This window comes from Thalassophryne amazonica, chromosome 1 (genome assembly GCF_902500255.1).
Source record: "Thalassophryne amazonica chromosome 1, fThaAma1.1, whole genome shotgun sequence".
Classification (NCBI taxonomy): Eukaryota; Metazoa; Chordata; class Actinopteri; order Batrachoidiformes; family Batrachoididae; genus Thalassophryne; species Thalassophryne amazonica.
This window is the reverse complement of record NC_047103.1, coordinates 22,243,850-22,266,733: the sequence shown is the minus strand read 5'-3', so window position 1 is coordinate 22,266,733 and position 22,884 is coordinate 22,243,850. Positions and strand designations below refer to the sequence as shown.

Genomic DNA, 22,884 nt, shown 5'->3' with positions numbered 1-22,884 from the left:
GCCTTGCTGGAGTCGACAGTCAGGTTAAACTCCTCCCCAAATGACCACGCTGACAAGAGGATTGATGTTCGCTCTCTTTATATGGCTGATTGGGTAAAACTGTGAAACAAATCATACATTGCACTTAGAAGTGCTAAACAGCAATAAACAATGCAAATTTAAGATCAAAATGCTAAAAAAACATAAAATACACATCTAAAAACATAAAATACACATCTAACCTGCATTTAAAACACAATGGTAACATAGGCCCGAGGCGCCAGCGCGGAGTTATCTGACCATGGGTCCGAAGAAGGCACTGACGGCGGAGGAGGGAGACGATATCAATAAGTCCCTAGACTTTTTGTCTGAGGAAATCTCTGTTGTTAAAATGCAGCAGAAATCCATTATGGAGCTGGTGGAAGAAGTGAAGGCTCTCCGGATCCAGAATGCCGAGAAAGACCGGCGTCTGGTGTACCTGGAGAACCGTGTTGCGGAGTTGGAACAGTACACAAGGATGAACGACGTTATTATTACAGGAATTCATATTAAACCTCGATCCTACACACGGGCGGTGTCAGAAGACAGCGGAGGGGAGGCCAGTGAGCAGGAGGCCAACTCAGTGGAACAACAGGTGGCTGACTTCCTGCAATCTAAAGGTATTCAAATGGACTGTAATAACATTGAAGCGTGCCACCCCCTGCCCAGGAGAGAGGATGGAGACACATAAAGAAAACATAAAATGGCATTGTTAAAACAGGGACGGAAACTCAAAGGAACAAACGTATTCATCAATGAACATCTGACCAAAAGAAACGCAGACATCGCCAGGAAAGCTCGTTTCTTAAAAAAGCAGGGAAAAATTCAACAGACATGGACATCCAACTGCAAAACATTTATCAAATTGAATGGAACACCAGAACAAGCGAAGGTTATGGTAATCAGGAACATCGAGGATCTGGACAAATACGACCAATAAGATATGAGGACACAAACACATCACAACACCATGACACAGACCAGAGGAACCTATTCATCTACTACATCATCTACATCTGGAGACAAGAAGGATATAACTCAAAGGACTGTTGATCATGTAAAAGTAGAACTGAGAACATTTAAATACACAGACCACAATGTACTGGACTTGGAGCATGATATAGACCCGGACAATAATTTCTTCTCAAATATCAATGACAGTTGTTGCTATTATACAGATGAACAGTTTAATCAGATCATTAAAACGGATAACAAATTATCAATAATCCATTTCAACAGCAGAAGTCTGTATGCAAACTTTAACAACATTAAAGAATATTTAAGTCAATTTAAAAAAATATTTAACATAATTGCTATATCAGAAACATGGATCAATGAAGATAAAGGAATGGATTTTGAACTGGATGGATATGAATTTAATTATGTAAACAGAAAGAATAAGAGTGGAGGAGGAGTGGCTGTGTATGTGGATAAGAACATGGATTATAAAATAGTAGACAATATGACAACTGTGATTGATAACTTATTAGAATGTATAACTATTGAAATATGTGAAGAAAAAAGCAAAAATGTATTAGTCAGCTGTATATATAGAGCACCAGGATCTAGTATTGAAACATTCACTGACTGTATGGGAAAAATGTTCTCAAAAAACTGTGTTCATTTGTGGTGACTTAAATATTGATCTGCTCAATCCAAATAAGCATAAAATAACAGATGAATTTATCAGTATAATGTACAGTATGAGTTTATATCCAAAAATCACCAGGCCAAGCAGAATTACATCCCATAGTGCTACCTTAATTGATAATATATTCAGCAATGATATTGAGAATAACACTGTGAGTGGATTATTAATCAATGACATTAGTGATCATCTACCAGTTTTCATCGTTTATAATAGAAACCATCGGCGGAATCAGCCAGAGGAGAAAATAAAATACAGGTGAGTGCGGACAGAGGAAAACATGAACACACTAAAGAAGGATTTACAGGAGCAAAACTGGGAAAAGGTATACAGTGAAAGTGATGTTGATAGTGCATATGAAACTTTTTTACAAATATTTACATCATTATATGATAAAAATTGTCCAATTAAACAAGACTACAGAAAACAAAAAATCCAAGATCGACCATGGATGACGAAAGGGTTACGAAATGCATGTAATAAGAAAAATACACTGTATAGAGAATTCATAAAACTAAACACTAAAGAGGCAGAAAATAGATATAAGAAATACAAAAATAGATTAACTAATATTATACGGGTATGTAGGAAGGAATATTATAGTAACATATTATATAATAACAAAAACAATATTAAAGGAATATGGGATATATTAAATAGCATTATCAAAAATGGTAATAAAAAATAGTTACCCTCAGTATTTCATTGATAATAATGTCAAGAAGGAAAATAAGGATGAGGTAGTCAACGGTTTTAATAATTTTTTTGTAAATATTGGACCAAGCTTGGCAGAAAAATTCCCAATTCCCAACCTGAGGATTGGGATAATAATCTCATAGAAAGAAATCCCTGTTCAATGTTCCTCACAGCAGTGGATGGAAAAGAAATTATAGACATTGTGAATAATTGTAAATATAAAACATCTACCGATTTAAATGAAATTGATATGGTGGTGGTAAAACAGGTCATTGAATGGATTGTAGAACCATTAACATACATCTGTAACTTATCATTTCAACCCGGTAAATTTCCCAATCAAATGAAAATAGCTAAGGTTGTGCCGCTGTATAAGACTGGGGATAGACACCACTTCACAAATTATAGACCTGTTTCTTTGCTTCCACAATTTTCCAAATTATTAGAAAAGTTATTCAATAATAGCTTAGACAAATTCATAAATAAACATAAATTACTTACTGATAGTCGATATGGATTCAGAGCACATAGTTCAACATCACTTGCATTAATAGAATCAGTTGAGGAGATTACAAACGCCATAGACCACAAATTACATTCAGTTGGAATATTTATAGACCTTAAAAAGGCTTTTGATACAATCAATCATGAAATATTAATCAATAAACTTGAACAGTATGGGATTAGGGTGTTGGTGTTGCACTGGGTGAGAAGCTACTTAAGTAACAGAAAACAGTTTGTGAAGTTGGGGGAATATACGTCATCATGCTTGGACAATGCTTGTGGCGTCCCACAGGGGTCAGTATTGGGTCCGAAACTGTTTCTAATTTATATAAATGATATTGTCAATGTTTCCAAAATATTAAAATTAGTATTATTTGCAGATGACACAAACATTTTTTGTTCAGGGGGGGATTTGCAGGAGTTACTGAGGAGGATCAGTATAGAAATGGGAAAATTGAAAATATGGCTTGACAGAAACAAATTATCATTAAACTTAAGTAAAACAAAATACATGTTATTTGGCTATTGTAATACAGACATACAGGTTCAGTTACAAGTCGAGGGGGTAGATATTGAAAGGGTACATGAAAATAAGTTTCTGGGGGTGATAATAGATGATAAGATAAACTGGAAGACTCATATAAAACATATACAAAGTAAACTGTCAAGAAGCATTTCAGTTCTAAACAAAGCGAAACATATTCTGGACCACAACTCACTCCGCATTCTTTACTGCTCACTGGTTTTACCATATTTACAGTACTGTGCAGAGGTATGGGGTAATACTTATAAAGGTACAACACAATCACTATCAGTAATGCAGAAAAGAGCTATAAGAATTATTCATAATACTGGCTATAGAGATCATACAAATCCACTATTTTTACAATCCAAATTCTTAAAATTCACAGACTTGGTTCATTTTCAAACAGTACAAATCGTGTATAAAGCAATAAACAATTTACTTCCAGCAAATATTAAAAATGTGTTTTTTAACAGATCAGGGGATTGCAGTCTGAGGGGGAAATTTAATTTAAAGCATCAGTGGGCACGAACAACATTAAAAGGTTTCTGTATTTCTGTCTGTGGGGTGAGGATGTGGAACAGATTGGGAGTGGGGCTCAAGCAATGTCCAAGCATGAACCAGTTCAAACAGCGGTACAAAAATATGTTTTTTTCTAGGTATAGGGAGGAGGAAGGGTAATGAGGGTTAGGGTGTTTTTGTTTTTTGCTTCGGCTTGTAAATATATAGTATTTTGTATGTAAGTAGGTATGTGTAGGTGTATATTTATGTTTGTGTATATATGTGTGTATGTATATATATATATATATATATATATATATATATATATATATATGTGTATGTATATATATATATATTGATATCGGTTCAGGTGTGTAGGAATCTATGTGTATATGTGGCAAAGGGTATTACTGGTTGTGGGGAAGAAGGGGTAGGGATAGCTGATGCTTCACCCTACCCCTTTTCGGACATGTTGGGTACACAGTAGGAACTTTTTTGTTGTTGTCTTTACTGATCTATCTTGTAATTGTTGTTGTATCAAATGTTCGAAATAAACAGTTTTCATTCATTCATTCATAACAATGAGCAAAAAATAAATCTCTGTTTTAGATGCAGTAAAGGCTCTTAGTCTATTCATTATACCTCTAACTTCAAGAAACAATTCAAATTTATGGTTGATTCATTCTTTTTCTGCATGATTTTTTCTTTTAGGAACGTATGGTGTAGATTTTTCACTGAAATCAGCCCCAAATCGGTGATTTTGAGCCTTGGATAAAACCAGTAACGATGGGTACTAATGAATTTGTATCGATCAGTTTGTTAGGTCTCAGACATCAATCTTAAGCAGAAAGGAGCTTAAACCATACTGACGAAGCTGTAGGCTGGTAGGGTGGGGTGAACGTAACTGGCCTGTCAATGTAACATCCGTCACAGAAATTGTCAGTTAATTTCATACGAAGAGAATAAGATGGAATATTGACCAAAGCTTTTCAATTCTCTAAGTTGAAGACAGGGCAAAGTCACATATGCACAGTTTGCCCCAAAATTTGGTAAGTACAGTGGGCAAGGGGATTCAAAATCTGTAATGTCCGTCACATGTCCAGAGATTGGAGGAATGCTCAACTTCTTTGATTCTCTCTGTTTTTCTTAATACAAATAGTTATAGTTCCACTAATTAACCAGAGGTGGCACTGTAGAAGCTAAAACAATAAACCCACAATGCACCTGTACTTCCTGTTTCTTAATTCAAGGCCAATAACTGAAGGCAGACTTTTCAATTTTCTTAATTTCAAAATGAAGCAAAATTGTTATAACTAATGGTATGTATCCATTATTACTGTGTTTTTGTAACAACTAGTAAATACAGAAATATAAGACTTTTAAGATGATTAGTAAAGTAATGTCAGTTTTGTTGTAAATGAGACATATTTCAAAGCACATTGTTTTGACCGTGCTAATTTGGGTGGACAGTTGGGTATTGCATGGAGGTCTGATAAATCAAAGGTGGATCACATGTTTGGGGTGGCTGATGTTTAAATAATATTTATTAGCAGATATAATTGTGCTAGGTTACAATGAAAGATGTTTTTAATAAACAACAAACCAGTTTTTAATATTTTAGAGGGAAACATTTTTCAGTATTGTTTTTATTATTATGGCTGTTTAACCAGGTGAACATTGATTTTTACCATATCTGAAAATAAATAATAAAATTGTTTTAAAAAATAAAGGATTTTGACTACAAATTGTTTTTAAGTATGTTTTGTCCCTGTTAAGTGTCAACAGGTTAGTTAAAAGTGTCTTATGCCAAGTTAAGCCTCAGACAATGTAAACCAACTAATTACACTTTCTCACCTGAGAAAATGGCTCAGATAAATATAGGGCCTATATATCTGTGAAATTATAATTCTGATTGCTTCATAGTTTTGTTTAATGTGTCACTAAGGCACATTTTGATTTAAAATATATCAACATAATAAACAAAATTTAAATTGTTTTGTATTACAGGAAATTAAGTTTCAAAAGCATGTTTGGCAGATATATTTGTAAATTTTTATACAACCCCAATTCCTATGAAGTTGGGGCATTGTGTGAAATGTAAATAAAAACAGAATAGAATGATTTGCAAATCCTCTTCGAGCTATATTCACTTGAATACACCACAAGGACAAGATATTTAATGTTCAAACTGATAAACCTTATTGTTTTTGTGCAAATATTTGCTCATTTTGAAATGGATGCCTGCAACACATTTCAAAAAAGCTGGGACAGTGGTATGTTTTCCACTGTGTTAGATCACCTTTCCTTCTAACAACACTCAATAAGCTTTTGAGAACTGAGGACACTAATTGTAGAACCTTTGAAGGTGGAATTCTTTCCCATTCTTGCTTGATGTATGACTTCAGTTGTTCAACAGTCCAGGGTCTCCGTTGTCGTATTTTGCGCTTCATAATGCGCCACACATTTTCAATGGGCGACAGGTCTGGACTGCAGGCAGGCCAGTCTAGTACCCGCACTCTTTTATTACAAAGCCACACTGTTGTAACACATGTAGAATGTGGCTTGGCATTGTCTTGCTGAACTAAGTAGGGACGTCCCTGAAAAATACGTTGTTTGGGTACATCAAAAACCTGGATGTACCTTTCAGCACTGATGATGCCATCACAGATGTGTAAGTTGCCCATGCCATGGGCACTAATACACCCCCATAACATCACAGATGCTGGCTTTTGAACTTTGCGCTGGTAACAATCTGGATGGTCTTTTTCCTCTTTTGTCTGAAGGACACGACGTCCATGATTTCCAAAAACAATCTGAAATGCGGACTCATCAGACCACAGCACACTTCTCCACTTTGCCTCTGTCCATTTCAAATGAGCTCGGGCCCAGAGAAGGAGGCAGTGTTTCTGGATGTTGTTGATGTATGGCTTTCACTTTGCATGGTAGAATTTTAACTTGTACTTGTAGATGTAGCAATGAACTGTGTTAACTGACAATGGTTTTCTGAAGTGTTCCTGAGCCCGTGTGGTAAGATCCTTTACACCAGTGGTGTCCAAAGTATTCCAGAAAGGGCTGAGAAGGTGCAGGTTTTCCTTGCAGCCACTGACCCCAGCAGGTGATTTCACTGAAGAACTCATCCCACCTGCTCAAAGTGATGTTAATCAGTGAAACCACCTGCTGGAGTGATTGGCTGCACAGAAAAGCTGCACTCTCTCAGCCATTTCTGGAATACTTTGGACACCACTGCTTTGTTGGGAAAGTGTAGTGACACGGACCCACAACAGGGGGCGTAAATGAACGGACAATAGAAGGAGTTAAATTAGAACACTTTACTGTTGTGAATGCCACAACCAAACACAGCAGATTACAGAATAAATACAAGTCAATCAATAAAGGTGTCGTGTGGGCAGGCTCGACGATAGGAGACGCCCGTCTGGAGACGAACCGGAACCACACGATTTCCACCGCCACCGAACCCGAGGGATACTGGAGCCGCCAAGTCCCGAAGTCCCCAGGTGGCCACCGTCTCAGCGTGTCGGATCTGGTACTGCTGGCGGAAAACAAAGACAGTCAAGTGTGGGTGTGTGTACACCCTGTAACAATAATGGTGGGAATTCCACCTCCACCTCTCACTCAATATTCTGATGAGTATGCAGTGATCCCTCAGAGGAAAAGAGTGCCGTCCTGCACTCACTCAGCTTCCACAAAACAAGGGACCGGTACTCCTGCAAACACTCACAATATACAGATTATAAGGTAACCACAAATGGCTGAGGATATTACCTCTCACTGAAGTCGATATCTCGGCGATGTGGTGGAGGTGTCTTCCTGCTTTTATTCCAGGTGTGATGTAGATGATCGGTGACAGCTGTCATGGTTGATGAGTGACAGCTGTCACCTCGGCTGTTCCTGTAGGTGGCAGCGCCCTCTCGTGCCTGAAGCCCGCCTTCAGGCAGGGCACCCTCTGGTGGTGGGCCAGCAGTACCTCCTCTTCTGGCGGCCCACACAACAGGACCCCCCTCTCAACGGGCGCCTCCTGGCGCCCGACCAGGCTTGTTCGGGTGGCGACGGTAGAAATCGGCCAGGAGGGTTGGGTCCAGGATGAAGCTCCTCTTCACCCAGGAGCGTTCTTCGGGTCCATACCCTTCCCAGTCCACCAAATATTGAAAGCCCCGGCTCATTCGACGGACGTCCAAGAGCCGGCGTACTGTCCAAGCCGGCTCCCCGTCGATAATACGGGCAGGAGGCGGTGCCGGACCGGGTGCACAGAGGGGTGAGGTGTGATGTGGTTTTACCCTGGAGACGTGAAAGACCGGATGGATCCGCAGTGAGGCCGGGAATTGGAGCCTCACTGCGGTGGGACTGAGGACCTTGAGGATGGTGAACGGTCCGATGTAGCGGTCTTTCAGTTTTGGAGACTCGACCTGGAGCGGTATGTCCTTGGTTGATAGCCATACCTCCTGCCCGGGCTGGTATGCGGGGGCCGGGGACCGTCGACGGTCTGCATGGGCTTTTGCCCTCATCCGGGCCCTCAACAAGGCCGAACGGGCGGTGCGCCACACCCGACGGCATCTCCGCAGGTGGGCCTGGACCGAGGGCACACCGACCTCTCCCTCCACCACAGGAAACAAAGGGGGTTGGTACCCCAGACACACCTCAAACGGGGAGAGGCCGGTGGCAGAGGACACTTGGCTGTTATGCGCGTACTCGATCCAGGCCAGGTGTTCACTCCAAGCCGTCGGGTGTGCGGAGGTAGTACAACGTAGGGCCTGCTCCAACTCTTGATTGGCCCGTTCGGCCTGTCCGTTAGTCTGAGGGTGATACCCAGACGAGAGGCTCACGGAAACTCCTCCACACCTGCGAGGAGAACTGGGGACCGCGATCCGAAACAATGTCTGTAGGTATCCCATGCAGCCGGATGACATGGTGGACCAGGAGATCCGCCGTCTCCTGGGCCGATGGGAGCTTCGGGAGGGCCACGAAGTGGGCCGCCTTGGAGAACCGGTCCACTATCGTGAGGATGGTGGTGTGCCCCCGGGACGGTGGGAGGCCCGTGACGAAATCCAGACCGATGTGGGACCAGGGGCGATGAGGCACAGGAAGTGGCTGCAGGAGTCCCTGTGCCTTCTGGTGGTCCGCCTTGCCCCTGGCGCAGGTGGTGCAGGCCTGGATGTAAGCCCGGACGTCAGCCTCCAGAGACGCCCACCAGAAGCGCTGCCGGACCACTGCCACGGTCCTACGCACCCCTGGGTGGCAGGAGAGTTTGGACCCGTGACAGAAGTCCAGGATGGCAGCTCTGGCCTCTGGTGGGACGTACAGTCTGTTTCTCGGTCCTGTTCCGGGATCCGGGCTCCGTGCCAGGGCCTCCCGGACGGTCTTCTCCATGTCCCAGGTTAGGGTAGCCACGATAGTGGACTCCGGTAAGATGGGTTCCGGTGGATCCGACAGCTCGGTCTTGACTTCTTGTTCGTGCACCCGGGACAGGGCATCCGACCTCTGGTTTTTGGTCCCGGGGCGGTAGGTGATCCGGAAGTCAAAACGGCCGAAAAACAGTGACCAGCGGGCTTGCCTGGGGTTCAGTCGCTTGGCGGTCCTGATATACTCCAGGTTCCGGTGGTCAGTAAAAACCGTGAAAGGCACTGACGCTCCCTCCAGCAGGTGTCTCCACTCCTCAAGAGCCTCTTTCACCCAAGGAGCTCTCGATTGCCCATGTCATAGTTCCGCTCTGCTGGGGTCAACCTGCGGGAAAAATAGGCACACGGGTGAAGAACCTTATCGGTCTCTCCACTCTGGGATAGCACAGCTCCTATCCCTGAGTCAGAGGCGTCCACTTCAACCACAAACTGGCGACTAGGATCGGGCTGCACCAAGACAGGTGCCGTCGAGAAGCGCTGTTTCAACTCCCTGAACGCGGCATCGCACCAATCCGACCAGGTGAAGGGAACTTTTGGTGAGGTCAGGGCTGTCAGGGGGCTAACTACCTGACTATACCCCTTAATGAACCTCCTGTAAAAATTTGCGAAGCCGAGGAACTGTTGCAGCTTCCTACGGCTCGTAGGTTGGGGCCAGTCTCTCACCGCTGCGACCTTGGCCGGATCCGGAGCGACGGAGTTGGAGGAGATGATAAACCCCAGGAAGGACAAAGAGGTGCGGTGAAACTCACACTTCTCGCCCTTCACAAACAGTCGGTTCTCCAACAACCACTGCAGGACCTGACGTACATGCCGTACATGGGTCTCAGGATCCGGAGAAAAGATGAGTATATCGTCCAGATATACGAAGACGAATCGGTGCAGGAAGTCCCGCAAGACGTCATTAACCAAAGCTTGGAACGTCGCTGGGGCGTTTGTGAGGCCGATCGGCATGACCAGGTACTCAAAATGACCTAACGGGGTGTTGAATGCCGTCTTCCATTCGTCTCCCTTCCGGACCCGAACTAGGTGGTATGCGTTCCTAAGATCCAACTTTGTGAAGATTTTGGCTCCATGCAGGGGGGTGAACACCGAATCCAACAAAGGTAATGGGTATCGGTTGCGAACCGTGATCTCGTTCAGCCCCCGGTAATCAATGCATGGACGAAGACTGCCATCTTTTTTTCCCACAAAAAAGAAACCTGCTCCCATCGGAGAGGTGGAGTTACGGATCAGCCCGGCAGCTAAGGAGTCCCGGATGTAGGTCTCCATTGATTCGCGCTCAGGTCGGGAGAGGTTGTACAGCCTGCTGGACGGGAACTCCACGCCTGGCAACAAATCAATGGCACAATCGTACGGACGGTGCAGGGGAAGGGTGAGTGCCCGATCCTTGCTAAAAACGTCAGCAAGATCGTGGTACTCAACCGGCACCGCCGACAGATTGGGGGGAACTTTGACCTGCTCCTTAGCCTGGGAACCGGGAGGAACCGAGGATCCCAAACACACCCGATGGCAGGTCTCGCTCCATTGTACCACCACCCTGGATGGCCAATCAATCCGGGGATTGTGTTTTAGCATCCAGGGGAACCCCAGAATCACACGGGAGGTAGAAGGAGTCACAAAAAACTCAATCTCCTCCCTATGATTCCCTGACACTACCAGAGTTACTGGTAGTGTCCTGTGTGTGATTAAAGGGAGTAGGGTGCCATCTAGTGCTCGCACCTGCAATGGTGAAGGAAGCGCCACCAGAGGGAGCCCTACCTCCTTGGCCCATCTGCTGTCTAGCAGATTCCCTTCTGACCCTGTGTCTACCAGTGCTGGGGCCTGAAGGGTTAAATCCCCGCTAAGGATTGTAACTGGGAGCCGTGTGGAAATGTGTGTGTGTCCCACGTGAATTTCTTGGCCCACCCTAAGCCCAGTTTCTAGGGGCGGGCGTTGGTGTTTAACCGTTCGGGGCAATTACTCAAACAAAACGCGCCCCGCGGGGAAGCCTCCTCTGTCTATTCGGTGGTCTGAATGTGGCCCTGCTCGTGTCCATAGCTTCGTCAGCAGGGGGAGCTGTCGCCCCACGGGACGTAGAGGCCAGGGAGCGTGGGAAGGGCGGACCTTTTTCGGACCCGGAAGGAAGAGGGACGGCGCGCGCCCGGCCACGCCCTTCGTCTCGTTCCCGACGGCGTTCTTCCAACCGATTGTCTAACCGTATAACAAGATCGATAAGCCCATCTAATTCCCGCGGTTCATCCTTGGCCACCAGGTGCTCCTTCAGGACCGATGACAGTTCGTTTACGAAGGCGGCGCGGAGCGCAGCGTTATTCCAGCTGGACCTCGCAGCCGCGATGCGGAAGTCGACTGCATAAGCGGCTGCGCTCCGGCATCCCTGTCTCATTGACAGCAGCACAGTTGAAGCGGTCTCTCCCCTGTTAGGGTGATCAAACACTGTTCTGAACTCCCTCACAAACCCAGTGTACGTGTGAAGGAGCCGTGAATTTTGCTCCCAAAGTGCCGTAGCCCAAGCGCGTGCCTCTCCCCGAAGCAGAGTATTCACATAAGCTATTTTATTAGCATCTGACGCGTACATGACAGGACGTTGTGCGAAGACGAGCGAACACTGCATGAGAAAGTGCGCGCACGTCTCAACACAACCTCCGTACGGCTCAGGAGGGCTTATGTATGCTTCAGGGGATGGTGGGAGGGGTTGTTGAACCACCACTGGAACATTCATATCCTGCACAGGGTCGGCAGGAGGAGGAGCTGCAGCAGCGCCCTGAGCGCTCGCCGCCACCTGCGCGGAGAGAGCCTCCACCCTGCGGTTCAGGAGGATGTTTTGCTCGGTCATTTGATCCAACCGAGCCGTAAAGGCGGTGAGAATGTGCTGCAGCTCACCAATCACGCCTCCTGCAGACGCCAGCGCTCCCTGCTCTCCCATTGGTCGTTCAACAGCCGGGTGACGCCCCTCGGAGTCCATGACGCTGGCCGAGATATCCTGTTGGGAAAGTGTAGTGACACGGACCCACAACAGGGGGCGTAAATGAACGGACAATAGAAGGAGTTAAATTACCGCCACCGAACCCGAGGGATACTGGAGCCGCCAAGTCCCGAAATCCCCAGGTGGCCACTGTCTCAGTGTGTCGGATCTGGTACTGCTGGCGGAAAACAAAGACAGTCAAGTGTGGTTGTGTGTACACCCTGTAACAATAATGGTGGGAATTCCACCTCCACCTCTCACTCAATATTCTGATGAGTATGCAGTGATCCCTCAGAGGAAAAGAGTGCCGTCCTGCACTCACTCAGCTTCCACAAAACAAGGGACCGGTACTCCTGCAAACACTCAAAAAACACGCAAAAAATTCAAAAAGAAAAAATAATATAGCACCTTCAACTGCACCACAGACTAAAACAGTTAAATGTGGTCTATTAAACATTAGGTCTCTCTCTTCTAAGTCCCTATTGGTAAATGATGTAATAATTGATCAACATATTGATTTATTCTGCCTAACAGAAACCTGGTTACAGCAGGATGAATATGTTAGTTTAAATGAGTCAACACCCCCGAGTCACACTAACTGTCAGAATGCTCGTAGCACGGGCCGGGGCGGAGGATTAGCAGCAATCTTCCATTCCAGCTTATTAATTAATCAAAAACCCAGACAGAGCTTTAATTCATTTGAAAGCTTGTCTCTTAGTCTTGTCCATCCAAATTGGAAGTCCCAAAAACCAGTTTTATTTGTTATTATCTATCGTCCCTGGTCGTTACTGTGAGTTTCTCTGTGAATTTTCAGACCTTTTGTCTGACTTAGTGCTTAGCTCAGATAAGATAATTATAGTGGGTGATTTTAACATCCACACAGATGCTGAGAATGACAGCCTCAACACTGCATTTAATCTATTATTAGACTCTATTGGCTTTGCTCAAAAGTAAATGAGTCCACCCACCACTTTAATCATATCTTAGATCTTGTTCTGACTTATGGTATGGAAATAGAAGACTTAACAGTATTCCCTGAAAACTCCCTTCTGTCTGATCATTTCTTAATAACATTTACATTTACTCTGATGGACTACCCAGCAGTGGGGAATAAGTTTCATTACACTAGAAGTCTTTCAGAAAGCGCTGTAACTAGGTTTAAGGATATGATTCCTTCTTTATGTTCTCTAATGCCATATACCAACACAGTGCAGAGTAGCTACCTAAACTCTGTAAGGGAGATAGAGTATCTCGTCAATAGTTTTACATCCTCATTGAAGACAACTTTGGATGCTGTAGCTCCTCTGAAAAAGAGAGCTTTATATCAGAAGTGTCTGACTCCGTGGTATAACTCACAAACTCGTAGCTTAAAGCAGATAACCCGTAAGTTGGAGAGGAAATGGCGTCTCACTAATTTAGAAGATCTTCACTTAGCCTGGAAAAAGAGTCTGTTGCTCTATAAAAAAAGCCCTCCGTAAAGCTAGGACATCTTTCTACTCATCACTAATTGAAGAAAATAAGAACAACCCCAGGTTTCTTTTCAGCACTGTAGCCAGGCTGACAAAGAGTCAGAGCTCTATTGAGCCGAGTATTCCTTTAACTTTAACTAGTAATGACTTCATGACTTTCTTTGCTAATAAAATTTTAACTATTAGAGATCAATCTGTCTTTATTAGTTGGCTATGTACCACAGGCTTTTAAGGTGGCAGTAATTAAACCATTACTTAAAAAGCCATCACTTGACCCAGCTATCTTAGCTAATTATAGGCCAATCTCCAACCTTCCTTTTCTCTCAAAAATTCTTGAAAGGGTAGTTGTAAAACAGCTAACTGATCATCTGCAGAGGAGTGGTCTATTTGAAGAGTTTCAGTCAGGGTTTAGAATTCATCATAGTACAGAAACAGCATTAGTGAAGGTTACAAATGATCTTCTTATGGCCTCAGACAGTGGACTCATCTCTGTGCTTGTTCTGTTAGACCTCAGTGCTGCTTTTGATACTGTTGACCATAAAATTTTATTACAGAGATTAGAGCATGCCATAGGTATTAAAGGCACTGCGCTGCGGTGGTTTGAATCATATTTATCTAATAGATTACAATTTGTTCATGTAAATGGGGAATCTTCTTCACAGACTAAGGTTAATTATGGAGTTCCACAAGGTTCTGTGCTAGGACCAATTTTATTCACTTTATACATGCTTCCCTTAGGCAGTATTATTAGACAGCATTGCTTAAATTTTCATTGTTACGCAGATGATACTCAGCTTTATCTATCCATGAAGCCAGAGGACACACACCAATTAGCTAAACTGCAGGATTGTCTTACAGACATAAAGACATGGATGACCTCTAATTTCCTGCTTTTAAACTCAGATAAAACTGAAGTTATTGTACTTGGCCCCACAAATCTTATAAACATGGTGTCTAACCAGATCCTTACTCTGGATGGCATTACCCTGACCTCTAGTAATACTGTGAGAAATCTTGGAGTCATTTTTGATCAGGATATGTCATTCAATGCGCATATTAAGCAAATATGTAGGACTGCTTTTTTGCATTTGCGCAATATCTCTAAAATTAGAAAGGTCTTGTCTCAGAGTGATGCTGAAAAACTAATTCATGCATTTATTTCCTCTAGGCTGGACTATTGTAATTCATTATTATCAGGTTGTCCTAAAAGTTCCCTGAAAAGCCTTCAGTTAATTCAAAATGCTGCAGCTAGAGTACTGACAGGGACTAGAAGGAGAGAGCATATCTCACCCATATTGGCCTCTCTTCATTGGCTTCCTGTTAATTCTAGAATAGAATTTAAAATTCTTCTTCTTACTTATAAGGTTTTGAATAATCAGGTCCCATCTTATCTTAGGGACCTCATAGTACCATATCACCCTAATAGAGCGCTTCGCTCTCACACTGCAGGCTTACTTGTAGTTCCTAGGGTTTGTAAGAGTAGAATGGGAGGCAGAGCCTTCAGCTTTCAGGCTCCTCTCCTCTGGAACCAGCTCCCAATTCAGATCAGGGAGACAGACACCCTCTCTACTTTTAAGATTAGGTGTAAAACTTTCCTTTTTGCTAAAGCTTATAGTTAGGGCTGGATCAGGTGACCCTGTTGGGAAAGTGTAGTGACACGGACCCACAACAGGGGGCGTAAATGAACGGACAATGGAAGGAGTCAAATTATAACACTTTACTGTTGTGAATGTCACAACCAAACACAGCAGATTCAGAATGTGCAACAGTCAATTAATAAAGGTGTTGTGTGGGCAGGCTCGACGATAGGAGACGCCCGTCTGGAAATGAACCGGAACCACACGATTTCCACCGCCACCTGAACCCGAGGAATACTGGAACCGCCAAGTCCCGGAGTCCCCAGGTGGCCACCTTCACGGCATGTCGGATCTGGTACTGCTGGCAGAAAGCAAAAGACAGTCAAAGGGTGGGTGTGTGAACACCCAGTAACAATGGTGGGAATGCCACCTCCACCTCTCACTCAACACGTTGCAGCGGTCTCAGATGAAAAGCAGCGCCCGACCAGGCTTGTCCGGGTGGCGACGATAGAAATCGGCCAGGAGGTCCGGGTCCAGGATGAAGCTCCTCTTCACCCAGGAGCGTTCTTCGGGTCCATACCCCTCCCAGTCCACCAAATACTGGAAACCCCGGCCCATTCGACGGACGTCCAAGAGCCGGCGAACTGTCCAAGCCGGCTCCCCGTCGATAATACGGGCAGGAGGCGGTGCTGGACCGGGTGCACAGAGGGGTGAGGTGTGATGCGGTTTTATCCTGGAGACATGAAAGACTGGATGGATCCGCAGTGAGGCCGGGAGTTGGAGCCTCACTGCGGTAGGACTGAGGACCTTGAGGATGGGGAAGGGTCCAATGAATCGGTCTTTCAACTTGGGGGACTCGACCTGGAGTGGAATGTCCTTGGTGGAAAGCCACACCTCCTGCCCGGGCTGGTATGTGGGGGCCGGGGACCGTCGACGGTCTGCATGGGCTTTAGCCCTCGTCCGGGCCCTCAACAAGGCCGAACGGGCGGTGCGCCACACCCGACGGCATCTCCGCAGGTGGGCCTGGACCGAGGGCACACCGACCTCTCCCTCCGCCAAAGGAAACAAAGGGGGTTGGTACCCCAGACACACCTCGAACGGTGAGAGGCCGGTGGCAGAGGACACCTGGCTGTTATGAGCGTACTCGATCCAGGCCAGATGTTCACTCCAAGCCGTCGGGTGTGCGGAGGTCGTGCACCTGAGGGCCTGCTCCAACTCCTGGTTGGCCCGTTCGACCTGTCCGTTAGTCTGCGGGTGATACCCAGACGAGAGGCTTACAGTGGCCCCCAGTTCCCGGCAGAAACTTCTCCACACCTGCGAGGAGAACTGGGGACTGCAATCCAAAACGATGTCTGTTGGTATCCCATGCAGCCGGACAACATGGTGGACGAGGAGATCCGCCGTCTCGTGGGCCGACGGGAGCTTCGGGAGGGCCACGAAGTGGGCCGCCTTGGAGAAACGGTCCACTATCGTGAGGATGGTGGTGTGTGCCCGGGACGGCGGGAGGCCCGTGACAAAATCCAGACCGATGTGGGACCAGGGGCGGTGAGGCACAGGAAGCGGCTGTAGAAGTCCCTGTGCCTTCTGGTGGTCAGCCTTGCCCCTGGCGCAGGTGGTGCAGGCCTGGATGTAAGCCCGGACATCAGTCTCCAGGGATGCCCACCAGAAGCGCTGCCGGACTACTGCCACGGTCCTACGCACCCCTGGGTGGCAGGAGAGCTTGGACCCGTGACAGAAGTCCAGAACGGCAGCTCTGGCTTCTGGTGGGACGTATAGTCTGTTCTTCGGCCCTGTTCCGGGATCCGGGCTCCGTGCCAGGGCCTCCCGGACGGTCTTCTCCACGTCCCAGGTCAGAGCAGCCACGATAGTGGACTCCGGGAGAATGGGTTCCGGTGGATCCGACAGCTCGGTCTTGACTTCCTGTTCAAGCACCCGGGACAGGGCATCCGATCTTTGGTTTTTGGTCCCGGGGCGGTAGGTGATCCGGAAGTCAAAACGGCCGAAAAACAGTGACCAGCGGGCTTGCCTGGGGTTCAGTCGCTTGGCGGTCCTGATATACTCCAGGTTCCGGTGGTCAGTGAAAACCGTGAAAGGCACTGACGCTCCCTCCAGCAGGTGTCTCCACTCCTCAAGAGCCTCTTTCACCGCAAGGAGCTCTCGATTGCCCACGTCATAGTTCCGCTCTGCTGGGGTCAACCTGCGGGAAAAATAGGCACACGGGTGAAGAACCTTATCGGTTTCTCCGCTCTGGGATAGCACGGCTCCTATCCCTGAGTCAGAGGCGTCCACTTCAACCACAAACTGGCGACCAGGATCGGGCTGCACCAAGACCGGTGCAGTCGAGAACCGGCGTTTCAACTCCCTAAACGCGGCTTCGCACCGATCCGACCAGGTGAAGGGAACTTTTGGTGAGGTCAGGGCTGTCAGGGGGCTAACTACCTGACTATACCCCTTAATGAACCTCCTATAGAAATTTGCGAAGCCGAGGAACTGTTGCAGCTTCCTACGGCTTGTAGGTTGGGGCCAGTCTCTCACCGCTGCGACCTTGGCCGGATCCGGGGCGACGGAGTTGGAGGAGATGATAAACCCCAGGAAGGACAAAGAAGTGCGGTGAAACTCACACTTCTCGCCCTTCACAAACAACCGGTTCTCCAACAACCGCTGCAGGACCTGACGTACATGCCGTACATGGGTCTCAGGGTCCGGAGAAAAGATGAGTATATCGTCCAGATATACGAAGACGAATCGGTGCAGGAAGTCCCGCAAGACGTCATTAACCAAAGCTTGGAACGTCGCGGGGGCGTTAGTGAGGCCGAACGGCATGACCAGGTACTCAAAGTGACCTAACGGGTGTTAAATGCCGTCTTCCATTCGTCTCCCTTCCAGATCCGAACTAGGTGGTATGCGTTCCTAAGATCCAACTTTGTGAAGATTTTGGCTCCATGCAGGGGGGTGAACACTGAATCCAACAAAGGCAACGGGTATCGGTTGTGAACCGTGATCTCGTTCAGCCCCCGATAATCAATGCATGGACGAAGCCCGCCATCTTTTTTCCCACAAAAAAGAAACCTGCTCCCATCGGAGAGGTGGAGTTACGGATCAGCCCGGCAGCTAAGGAGTCCCGGATGTAGGTCTCCATTGATTCGCGCTCAGGTCGGGAGAGGTTGTCCAGCCTGCTGGACGGGAACTCCACGCCTGGCAACAAATCGATGGCACAATCATATGGACGGTGCGGGGGAAGAGTGAGTGCCCGATCCTTGCTAAAAATGTCAGCAAGATCGTGGTACTCAACCGGCACCGCCGACAGATTGGGGGGAACTTGGACCTGCTCCTTAGCCTGGGAACCGGGAGGAACCGAGGATCCCAAACACATCCGATGGCAGGTTTCGCTCCACTGTACCACCACCCCGGATGGCCAATCAATCCGGGGATTGTGTTTCATCATCCAGGGGAACCCCAGAATCACACGGGAGGTAGAAGGAGTCACAAAAAACTCAGTCTCCTCCCTATGATTCCCTGACACTACCAGAGTTACTGGTGGTGTCTTGTGTGTGATTAAAGGGAGTAGGGTGCCATCTAGTGCTCGCACCTGCAATGGTGTAGGTAACGCCACCAGAGGGAGCCCTACCTCCCTGGCCCATCTGCTGTCTAACAGATTCCCTTCTGACCCTGTGTCTACCAGTGCTGGGGCCTGAAGGGTTAAATCCCCACTAAGGATTGTAACTGGGAGTCGTGCGGCAATATGTGTGTGTCCCACGTGAATTTTTTGGCCCACCCTAAGCCCAGTCTCTAGGGGCGGGCGTTGGTGTTTAACCGTTCGGGGCAATTGCTCAATTGATGCTCCATTGAGCCACAAACAAAACATGCCCCGCGTGGAAACCTCCTCTGTCTATTAGGTGGTCTAAATGTGGCCCTGCTCGTGTCCATAGCTTCGTCAGCAGGGGGAGCTGTCGCCCCACGGGACGTAGAGGTCAGGGAGCGTGGGAAGGGCGGACCTTTCTCGGACCCGGAAGGAAGAGGGACGGCGCGCGCCCGGCCACGTCCTTCGTCTCGTTCCCGACGGCGTTCCTCCAACCGATTGTCTAACCGTATAACGAGATCAATAAGCCCATCTAATTCCCGCGGTTCATCCTTGGCCACTAGGTGCTCCTTTAGGACTGACGACAGTCCGTTTACAAAGGCAGCGCGGAGCGCAGCGTTATTCCAGCCGGACCTCGCAGCCGCGATGCGGAAGTCGACTGCATAAGTGGCTGCGCTCCGGCGTCCCTGTCTCATCGACAGCAGCACGGTTGAAGCGGTCTCTCCCCTGTTAGGGTGATCAAACACAGTTCTGAACTCCCTCACAAACCCAGTGTATGTGTGAAGGAGCCGTGAATTTTGCTCCCAAAGCGCCGTAGCCCAAGCGCATGCCTCTCCCCGAAGCAGAGTGATCACATAAGCTATTTTGCTTGTGTCTGACGTGTACATGACGGGACGTTGTGCGAAGACGAGCGAACACTGCATAAGAAAGTCCGCGCACGTCTCCACACAACCTCCGTACGGCTCAGGAGGGCTTATGTATGCTTCAGGGGATGGTGGGAGGGGTTGTTGAACCACCACTGGAACATTAATATCTAGCACAGGATCGACAGGAGGAGGAGCTGCAGCAGCGCCCTGAGCGCTCGCCGCCACTTGCGCGGAGAGAGCCTCCACCCTGCGGTTCAGGAGGATGTTTTGCTCGGCTATTTGATCCATTCGAGCCGTAAAGGCGGTGAGAATATGCTGTAGCTCACCAATCACGCCTCCTGCAGATGCCTGCGCTCCCTGCTCTCCCATTGGTTGTTCAACAGCCTGGTGACGCCCCTCGGAGTCCATGACGCTGGCCGAGATATCCTGTTGGGAAAGTGTAGTGACACGGACCCACAACAGGGGGCATAAATGAACGCACAATGGAAGGAGTCAAATTATAACACTTTACTGTTGTGAATGTCACAACCAAACACAGCAGATTCAGGATGTGCAACAGTCAATTAATAAAGGTGTCGTGTGGGCAGGCTCGACGATAGGAGACGCCCTCTGGAAACGAACCGGAACCACACGATTTCCACCGCCACCTGAACCCGAGGAATACTGGAGCCGCCAAGTCCCAGAGTCCCCAGGTGGCCACCTTCACGGCGTGTCGGATCTGGTACTGCTGGCAGAAAGCAAAAGACAGTCAAAGGGTGGGTGTGTGAACACCCAGTAACAATGGTGGGAATGCCACCTCCACCTCTCACTCAACACATTGCAGCGGTCTCAGATGAAAAGGAGTGCCGTCTTGCACAGCCTCCGCAAAAACGACCGGTTCTCCTGCAAACACTCACAATAACAGATTTATAAATCACAAAAGGCTGAGAGTATTACCTCCAGATGAAGATGATATCTCGGCAGTTTGGTGGAGGTGTCTTCCTGCTTTTATACCAGATGTGATGATTAGTGACAGCTGTCACGGATGATGGGTGACAGCTGTCACCACAGCTTGTTCCTGAGGCGGCAGCGCCCTCTCGTGCCTGAAGCCCGCACTTCAGGCAGGGCGCCTTCTGGTGGTGGGCCAGCAGTACCTCCTCTTCAGCAGCCCACACAACAGACCCTGAACCATCCCTTAGTTATGCTGCTATAGACTTAGACTGCTGGGGGGTTCCCATGATGAACTGAGTGTTTCTTTCTCTTGTTGCTCTGTATGCACCACTCTGCATTTAATCATTAGTGATTGATCTCTGCTCCCCTCCACAGCATGTCTTTTTCCTGGTTCTCTCCCTCAGCCCCAACCAGTCCCAGCAGAAGACTGCCCCTCCCTGAGCCTGGTTCTGCTGGAGGTTTCTTCCTGTTAAAAGGGAGTTTTTCCTTCCCACTGTCGCCAAGTGCTTGCTCACAGGGGGTCATTTTGACAGTTGGGGTTTTTCTGTAATTATTGTATGGCTTTGCCTTGTAATATGAAGCGCCTTGGGGTGACTGTTTGTTGTGATTTGGCACTATATAAATGAAATTGATTTGATTTGATTTGATAACAAAATGTAGAAAAGTGAAGTGCTGTGAATACTTTCCAGATGAACTGTAGGATTACATGATAAAGAACCACAATTTGCCCCGCCATCTTTCCTATAGGTGGGTGTGTCTCACAGATTAAGTTGCAGTTTGTTCACTACACACAAGTCACGGAAGCTGAAAATAAGCCATTTCAAAAATTTTGCTGAAGTGGGACATTGTTGTCACAATTGTGAACTCGTGGGAATGTTTAACATGAAGGAGGAAATGTACAGTCAGGAGATGTACAGGGATGGTTTTTGTAATTCTGCCTCTGTTCATTACCACAATCGCACAGCAGGTACATCAGTGGATAAAGAGCTTACCTGTTATGTGTCGGACGCAGCTCGGAGAACCGACCAGCGTTTGAAGGACCCAGTATGAAATAAGCAGAGCACGGTACAAAGGCTAACTGAATTTAATACATAACAGTGAAAATGTAATAACAGAAAGGTGCGGCCTGGCGTGGTGCGCTCCCAGCAGCGCTAACGGTCCGGAGCCAGAAGCTGTTTCGGACCCAAGGACCCCGCCGACACCCCCCAGGTGGCCGCAACAACCGAGTCTGTGAAAGAAGGAACCATTATGTGAGTCCACACTCTACACACAGAACACTTAAAGGTGTACAAACAGCAAACACTTCCTGGCTTGATTACTGATCAGCTTCCCAACCTGCAGGCATGGAACATCCCGTTCACAAAACTCCACCGCAGTGGAAGCTGATACATGACTAACATACAGCTCAATACAATAAGGTGTGAGGGACACCACATTTACTGACTGTATAACTGTTAGTCACAAAATCCAACGTACCTCAGGAAGTGTGCTGACGAGCGTGAGACCTCACCCCCTCCTCTTTCACAGACCGTGCATCAAACCTGGACATTCTCAGCGTCCGCTGCTGATGAGATGGCTCCCAAGACGACGATCTCACCCGTCTGGTCACAAGGTCGAGTCTCTGGCAAATACACACTGTGCACTCCAGTCTTAAATGCCAACATGCTCCAATCCATCCAGATGCACCACAGCTGTGAGTCCTGACGAGTCGCAGGTGATCAGGGTGAGGTCCTGACAGCCTCAGCAACACAGCCACTCAGTCCCAAATGCACGCCACCTGGGAGGAAAACAAAAAGACAAACAAACCGGCAGCCAGGCCCCCCCAGCCATATAACATTACCTGCCAATATGTAGACCTGCATGGTTCCACGTGCTACCTGTCTTTGTCTTTGGACAAGGCACTTAATTTGCATTGTCTCAGTCCACTCAGCTGTGAATTGGGAAGTAACATGCAATGGAGTGGTGTCCTGTCCAGGGGGAGTCATGGACTTTTGTCCGCTTCACTCCACAGAAACTGGAGATAGGATCCGGCTTGATGCAAGGACTTAAGAAACAGTGAAGATGTGCCTGACGTATGTATTGCTAGCATTAAACATTTGGGAAACACAGCCATTTGGATACATAGGACCTATATTTTATTTTCGGTGCCCATAAGCAATTGAACAAGCAAACTATAAGGATTTATTTTTGGATGCA

General features: G+C 47.2%; 1 long non-coding RNA gene across 1 annotated transcript; it reads right to left on the bottom strand.

Annotated features, from left to right (window-relative positions):
* Positions 1–2,767: 2,767 nt before the first annotated feature.
* LOC117521167 lies at positions 2,768–22,626 on the bottom strand. Its single transcript, XR_004563905.1, has 3 exons — positions 22,559–22,626; positions 10,754–10,765; positions 2,768–2,778 (listed from the first exon to the last, which is right to left on the bottom strand). It is a non-coding gene; the product is annotated as an uncharacterized LOC117521167 (long non-coding RNA).
* Between the last annotated feature and the right edge of the window lie 258 nt (positions 22,627–22,884).